Source organism: Lipotes vexillifer, unplaced genomic scaffold (assembly GCF_000442215.2).
Source record: "Lipotes vexillifer unplaced genomic scaffold, Lipotes_vexillifer_v1.1 scaffold116, whole genome shotgun sequence".
Taxonomy (NCBI): Eukaryota; Metazoa; Chordata; class Mammalia; order Artiodactyla; family Lipotidae; genus Lipotes; species Lipotes vexillifer.
Window position 1 is genome coordinate 542,755 of NW_006786698.1, and position 8,596 is coordinate 551,350.

Sequence of the window (8,596 nt, forward strand, 5' to 3'; positions counted from 1 at the left end):
GCTGCATGTGGGATCCTCCCGGACCGGGGCACGAACCCGTGTCTCCTGCATCGGCAGGCGGACTCTCAACCACTGCGCCAACAGGGAAGCCCTATTTTCTAATTTTTAATGCACCATCCTCTACCATAATAAGACAAGTCATGTCAACCAGCCAGGGGATGATAAAAATGTAAGAATATACAGAAATTTTTATTAAATTAAAAAAATGTAATGTCCTGACCAGAGAGAAGAGTGACAAGGAATTCTTGATGAAATAATATGAAAGCTAGATATAATTTTCAAGAAATGGAAATAAATATATGCAGCCTATCATAAATCATTGATCATATTTATGCCTAATGTTCTATAATATTTTCCCAGCAGTACCCATTGTTTATTCATATTAATTAAAAATCACCTGAAATTAGTGCCAAATGCCCTATGAAAATACTGCAAAGCAAGGACATTACTTATAAGATTACTTCTGCTTCTGGTCAAAAGAGTTTGAAAGCTTTACATCACTCAGCAGCATATTTCATTTTAAGCAGCCTTGTCTACTTTCATCTTTGGGCTATGTATAGCATGCTGGACTATCTTCCTAAGATCAAAGGGAAACTCACTGTACTTTATTTACAAAGGCAATTTTAATGGGTAACTGACTAGTCCCTTTGAACTACTATCTTCACTGATCCATAGACCATGCTCAAATATGGAGAAGGCTTCCTTGAATCTGGAAAATGTTCTTAGCCTAATTGGTGCACTTTCTTTGAACTGCATGCCATTGATTTTACCAGGCAGTAAGTGCACAACAGAGGTTCCTTCAGGACACACAAGGGCTAAAATCCTTTTGAAAACAAAAACCAGAACAAATAAAAAATATACCAACACTGCAAGATCGAAAATATTGGATCTCAGTATCAAAACTGGGTAAGAATAACTCCGTCCAAAGTCTATGATTATGATATTAGTAGTTTTTACAGTAATTGGCACAGTTCTCTGTGTTATCTGGCTACGGGATAACTTATAATGCTCACTTCTACTTTGATGTAAGTAGAAAATATGTTTGTTCTGTGTGTGACATTGATACCAATGTGATAGTGAATATATGTGAGGCAAGGTGTTGCAATGGAAAAAATATAGATTTAGGAATTTTGCATTCCAATATATCACATAGGTAGAGGGTGATTTTGCCTAAGTTGTTAATATCTCTGAATCTCAGATTCCTTATGTTCAAAATAGGAAGTCCCTTTTTGTGATAAACATCAATGCTACTCACCAGAATTTCTGGCTCTCCTGCTTTGAGGCACATGAGGAAGTTACATTCTGTTCCCCACTGAAGTGACACATGCTGCTGTAATTTGCTTTGACCAGTGAAATGTGAGTGGAAGTAACATGCCATTTCTGGGAAGAAACATTAAGTGGCATTATGAAACTGTACAGAAGTATCTTTGTTTTCAATTTTGGAAGGATGTATTGATATGATATGGAATTGCAAGTCTGAGCAGTCACGGGGAAAGGAGCTGCCTTTGAGAATTACCTAGATCTAGGCTGTTTTAAGCCACTGAGAGTTGTTATTATAGGATAACCTAACCTATCCTGACTAAACATCTTTGTGAGATTAATGAAAGGATGAAGTAAATTTTATATGTATATACAAAGCACCTAGCTGAGTGCTTAGCACATTTTATTTGATTAACCAACACTGCAACAAAAGCCCAGGACCAGATGGCTTCACAGGCGAATTCTATCAAACATTTAGAGAAGAGCTAACACATATCCTTCTCAAACTCTTCCAAAATATAGCAGAGGGAGGAACACTCCCAAACTCATTCTATGAGACCACCATCACCCTGATACCAAAACCAGTCAAAGATGTCACAAAGAAAGAAAACTACAGGCCAATATCACTGATGAACATAGATGCAAAAATCCTCAACGAAATACTAGCAAACAGAATCCAGCAGCACATTAAAAGGATCATACACCACAATCAAGTGGGGTTTATCACAGGAATGCAAAGAGTCTTCAATATCAATGATTCTTCAAATCGATCAATGTGATACACCATATTAACAAATTGAAGGATAAAAACCATATGATCATCTCAATAGATGCAGAAAAACTTTTGACAAAATTCAACACCCATTTATGATTAAAAACCATCCAGAAAGTAGGCATAGAAGGAACTTACCTCAACATAATAAAGGCCATGTATGACAAACCCACAGCCAACATCGTTCTCAATGGTGAAAAACTGAAACCATTTCCACTAAGATCAGGAACAAGACAAGGTTGCCCAGTCTCACCACTATTATTTAACATAATTTTGGAAGTTTTAGCCTCAGCAATCAGAGAAGAAAAAGAAATAAAAGGAATCCATATTGGAAAAGAAGAACTAAAGCTGTCACTGTTTGCAGATGACATGATACTATATAGAGAGAATCCTAAAAATGCTACCAGAAAATTACTAGAGCTAATCAATGAATTTGGTAAAGTAGCGGGATACAAAATTAATGCACAGAAATCTCTTGCATTCCTATACACTAATGATGAAAAATCTGAAAGTGAAATCAAGAAAACAGTCCCATTTACCATTGCAACAAAAAGAATAAACTACCTAGGAATAAACCTACCTAAGGAGACAAAAGACCTGTATGCAGAAAACTATAAGACACTGATGAAAGAAATTAAAGATGATACCAACAGATGGAGAGATATACCATGTTCTTGGATTGGAAGAATCAACAGTGTGAAAATGACTATACTACCCAAAGCAATCTACAGATTCAGTGCAATCCCTATCAAACTACCAGTGGCATTTTTCACAGAACTAGAACAAAAAATTTCACAATTTTTATGGAAACACAAAAGACCCCGAATAGCCAAAGCAATCTTGAGAAAGAAAAAAAGAGCTGGAGGAATCAGGCTCCCTGACTTCAGACTATACTACAAAGCTACAGTAATCAAGACAGTATGGTACTGGCATAAAAGCAGAAATATAGATCAATGGAACAACAGCTCAATATCGAAAAAACAAGCAACCCAATCTAAAAATGGGTAGAAGACCTAAATACACATTTCTCCAAAGAACATATACAGATTGTCAACAAACACATGAAAGAATGCTCAACATCACAATCATTAGAGAAATGCAAATCAAAACTACAATGAGGTGTCACCTCACACCAGTCAGAATGGCCATCAACAAAAAAATCTACAAACAATAAATGCTGGAGAGGGTGTGGAGAAAGGGGAACCCTCTTGCACTGTTGGTGGGAATGTAAATTGATACAGCCACTATGGAGAACAGTATGGAGGTTCCTTAAAAAACTAAAAATAGAATTACCATATGACCCAGCAATCCCACTACTGGGCATATACCCTGAGAAAACGATAATTCAAAAAGAGACATGTACCACAATGTTCATTGCAGCACTATTTACAGTAGCCAGGACATTCCTGGAGTAAAGCAATTATACTCCAATAAGGATGTTAAGGATGTTAAGATAAAAAGAAAACATTGCTTCTTTTCCTTCTCTTTTTCTTCAATCTTGTGCACTTTTAAAAAAGTGAGCCTGCTGCTATAAACTTATTTATAACAGTACAAAGTTAATAAAGATTTCCCCTCACCCCTTCCATATTTTCCTATTATCTTATCACCTCTCCTGCCTCTTTTCCCTGATTCACAACAACCAGCCATTAGAGGCAGAGGTAAAAAAAGTGCTTCATAACAATTTCCTCACTCCTCATAGTGGGAGTTTCAAGAAAGAGAATTTAAAGATTGTTTAAGGGCTTCCCTGGTGGTGAAGCGGTTGGGAATCTGCCTCCCAATGCAGGGGACATGGGTTCAATCTCAGGTCCAGGAAGATCCCACATGCCGCAGAGCAACTAAGCCCATGCACCACAACTACTGAGCCTGTGCTCTAGAGCCCACAAGCCACAAGTACTGAGCCCATGTGCCACAACTACTGAAGCCCATGTGCCTAGAGTCCGTGCTCCGCAACAAGAGAAGCCACCGCAATGAGAAGCCCGCGCACCACAGCGAAGAGTAGCCCCCGCTCGCTGCAACCAGAGAAAAGCCCGCACACAGCAACGAAGATCCAATACAGCCAAAAACAATAAATTAATAAAATAAAATAAATAAATTTATTTTAAAAAATAACGATTGCTTAAAATTACCTGCAATTGCTATTTCTGTCTTTCAGAAGCTGCAAGAGTAGTCCTCTCCGGCTTATTATTTTCTTTTTTGATGCTCTCACCTTTGATTACTTCTTAAGAACCATGGCAGTTCTGAAGAGTATTTTCCATTATGTTTACTTCAGGGTCACAATTTCCCTTGGTCTAATTGGTCTGAGAATTAACTATGATTTTGTTTAAATTATCTTGGTCTTAAATCGATTTTCTTAAATTTACTACTGGACCTAGAAAATGGAAGCATACAGAAACAGAATAAAACAGTTTTTCTAGCTCAGTGGATTCAAGAAATGGCCCTGAACATAGTTTATATCATTAATGGCCAGCATATGTAGACCACTGACTTTGTGCCAGGAACTTTGCTGAGTATTTTGCAAGCCACCCTTTATGTAATCTTCTTTGCAATCCTATGAAGTAGGCACTGCAATCAAAAATGATGAAGTTGAGCTTAGAGAAACTAACTCATCAACATCTCTATGTAGTATTGAGTGGAGCAGGTGTCCATATGATTAGAGTCTCCCATCAAGCCATTCTGTAAGTTACCAACCCATATGGTTGTAGGCGTACAGAAACAGACAATTCTAAATTGGTTTCTTATATACCAAGCACCACTTGATAACTCCACCACATCCCACATTCGTCCATAATAAATGCAATGCCTACATCTACATACAGGAATATCACACACAGAGAATATTTGTATCTGTAAATTTCCTGGAAAGCAGAGGGAGGAACAAGAGGAGGGTACTTTTATTTTCTCTTTGTCATCCAAGGCTGAAGTAGCAATTATTTGTTTATTATACTTGGGTTATTTACAAGGAGTTATTTTTAATCCATATTTATTGAATTACTGGATATGGTTAGATAAATGATATTTATGAATGACTATTTATGAATTCATGAATATCACGAGTATTTATGAAACATAGAAGTCTGATCCTTGTCTCTCAAAGCTCAGTTTCAGAAGGGGAAATGGTTGAAATATATACCAGATTTTTGCTGTTGTGTAGCTGTTGTCACCTGGTGTGATGGGGAAGAGAGTAATACAGCTCTAGTTTTCTTTGCAGAATATTTCAATTTCATTCCATGGTTAAGTTAATTTAAACTGCTATGGAAAAGTATCTCTAGTGCCTTATACTTCCTAACCTCAACGTTAATTTTTTATTGTAAGGAGGCTGCTTACAGCACTTCGAAAGTTTTGAAATAGAAAGAAAATATTACATAAAATGAACTGAGAGAGAACAGGGACAAAATCAAGGAGCAAATGAATAGTTATAAATGTTGTTTTCAGATTAGCAAACAATATTGCTTTCAAATAGCAACTAGCTACTTTCTCACATCATCTTTATTTCTACCTCAATTTGTACATATATGTATTCATGGAAATTTTCTAGATTCATGGAAAATTTCTTGAAAGTCCATCATTCACTCGATTCAGTTGTAAAATACTAATTCTACAGAGACAAACAGAGTTAAATGGGAGAAAAATATTGGGGGCTAAAATGTGCCATATAGTTTCATATAATATAGTTGAATAAATATTCATATGACTATAAGTATATGTGCCAAGTCAGAAGGAACTTGGGAGGACATCTCGTTCATACCATGCCTCTAGGTAGGGGAGTCTTTCAATTACCAAAGGCAGACAGTTATGAAGAACTTTTCCTTGATTAGCCATAAATTTGCTGCAGGGAAAAGAGCTAGTGATAAGGAAGCTGATGGTTCCTCACACAGCGATTTTAAATTTTAATTTTGCTAAGTGTCGGTAAATTACAACAGGAACACATTCTAATTATAGCCACGGAACCAAGCAAAAGTTATACAAAGATAAAGGAAGATACACTACCCCATGTTTTTTTTTTTTTTTTTTTTGCGGTACGCGGGCCTTTCAGTGTTGTGGCCTCTCGCATTGCGGAGCACAGGCTCCAGACGCGCAGGGTCAGCGGCCATGGCTCACGGGCCCAGCCGCTCCGCGGCATGTGGGATCTTCCCGGACCGGGGCACGAACCCGTGTCCCCTGCATCGGCAGGTGGACTCTCAACCACTGCGCCACCAGGGAAGCCCTACCCCATGTTTTAAATACCGTTCCACCCAGGTAACAGGGATAACCTGCATTTCCACATGACCACTCAAACCAGTGTAAACACATATACTCACAGCCACTCTCTCCCTCTCCTTTCTCGCTCTCTCTGTCATTCTCTCTCACTCTCTCCCTCTCTCTCTTTTTCATTCACACGTTTTGTTTATTGTTTTACAAAAAGTGGAGTAACACTATTGTATATATTTAACATGCAATCTGATTTTTTCCTTTAAAAATACATCCTTCTGAGTCAATAAATATAAATAGAATTCATACTTTTGAATAGCTACACTGTGTAGATGTACTGAAATTTACTTACCCATTCTTCTATTAATAACACTCAAATTTTTATAGTTTTTGACCATTAAAAAATTTTTCAATAAATTTTCTTATGTGCAAATATTTACAAACTGATTATCTTTATTTCTATATAATAAATTCTTCAAGGTGATTTTGGCCTAATAATTATTTTTTGTAATAAATACTTCCAATATTAATCTCAGGTCCTGAAATCAATGACTTTCTAAGTAACTCATCTATAGCTGGTTTGCTTATAAGCATTTCCCTTAATGATCAATTTGTCTAAAACAAAGTCATATTGAGGCACATGGTAGACCATGTAAGTGCCTCATTTGGCTCCCCTTCTTAAATATTTCTTCAATATTAATTTTGTGGGAGAAAATATCAACTAATGATAATTAAATACCAACTTTAGTTTCAAAAGAAAAATTTATATTATATATCCTAAATATCACAAAGCATCTTAAATTTTTGTAACTTTCATTTATAAATCTCTTTCCCATAATTCTTTTAATTGCATTTTTTTTCACTGTGAAAGAACTTCTCCAAAATAATCTACTCATCAGGAGGCATGTTAAAGGTTTGTAAACTTAGTTAATAAAATATATCACTTTTTTTCCTGGACTTAGTATATGTCTGTAGAATTAGAGCATGGAAAATTAAAATAGAAAGAAGAAAATAGAAAAATACTTAGTAAGTCAAAAGGTGTGACTTCTTAATGTGGGAAAAGAAGTGGAGTGAAGGATAATGTGGTACACTGATGTTTCTTCCTTGGAGTCTCGCTGTATACATACACATATGCATATTAATGCAGTATTTTTTCTATTCACTGAAACCATTATGCACAAAGAACTAGATGATATGGAGTACTACATAGCTGAGAAGACATAGACCCTGTCCCATACACATATAGTGCTGATTTATTTTGGTCTTGGTCAACTGCTCTTAGAAAAAGAATACACTACCCTTCTTTTATTTTATGCATCTCTGATCACTTTGTCATTAAATTCTCTTTTGCCTAGCTAAAGGTCTTCTGATTCCTATCATATTGTTTGATTGTTTTAAAGAGCAAACATAGAATGATTTATATACGTGTTACATAATCTGAGGACAACTGAGTCCCAAATGGATCAGGCCTAAGTCACTGTGGTAAAGAATTCCTAGATGACAGAGATATCACACAAGAAATACTTACCTATACCTTGATCATAGGTAATATATTGCATTTTGATGAACTATCTCCAAAAGAATTGTACTGCAATGCTTTGGTAGGAATGACTTGTTATACCATTACCATTTCTATGAATTCATCCTCACTCCAACTGGAGATTTAGGAAGATAAGAAAAATACATTAAATGTTTATAGAAGTTTTATATAATTGCCAAAAATTGGAAACAAGCTACGTCACCTTCAGCTGATGAAGGAATTAACAACCTATGGTACACCCATCAATGGAATACCACCCAGTTATTCAAGGCAATACACTTCTGAAAAACACAAAATGTGGATCAATCTCAAATGCGTTATTCTAAATAAAAAGAATCTGACTCAAAAAGTTACATAGTTTCTGATTCTATTTATATGGCATTCTAAAAATGACAAAACTATACAGACAGAAACAAAGCTTTGTATACCAGGGATTCAGTCTGGTAAAAGAGGATAATGACAAAAGGGATATAAGTTAATTTGAGAGGAGGACAGAACTGTACTCTATCTTGATAGTGGTGCATTTTTCAAAATGCAAAAAGAATGACTTGCCTTGTACGCAAATTATACCTCAATAAAAAACAAATACCATCACTGCCAAAAAGGAAAATATTTTCTAGTAATTACAAAGCATACTGTCATTAAGTGGAATATACTAACTCTACCAAAACCTAACGTATGAATTTCTATGGATTGCCCTAAGGTGAAAGATATAACTATGGTTTGGGACAGGACATTTTTGGAATTTAATTCACAAATGCCTACATAAACATGATATAAAGCCCATATGTTTGCCTCTTTAACATTGTATGTTTTTTTCAGCATAAGCAGCGAGT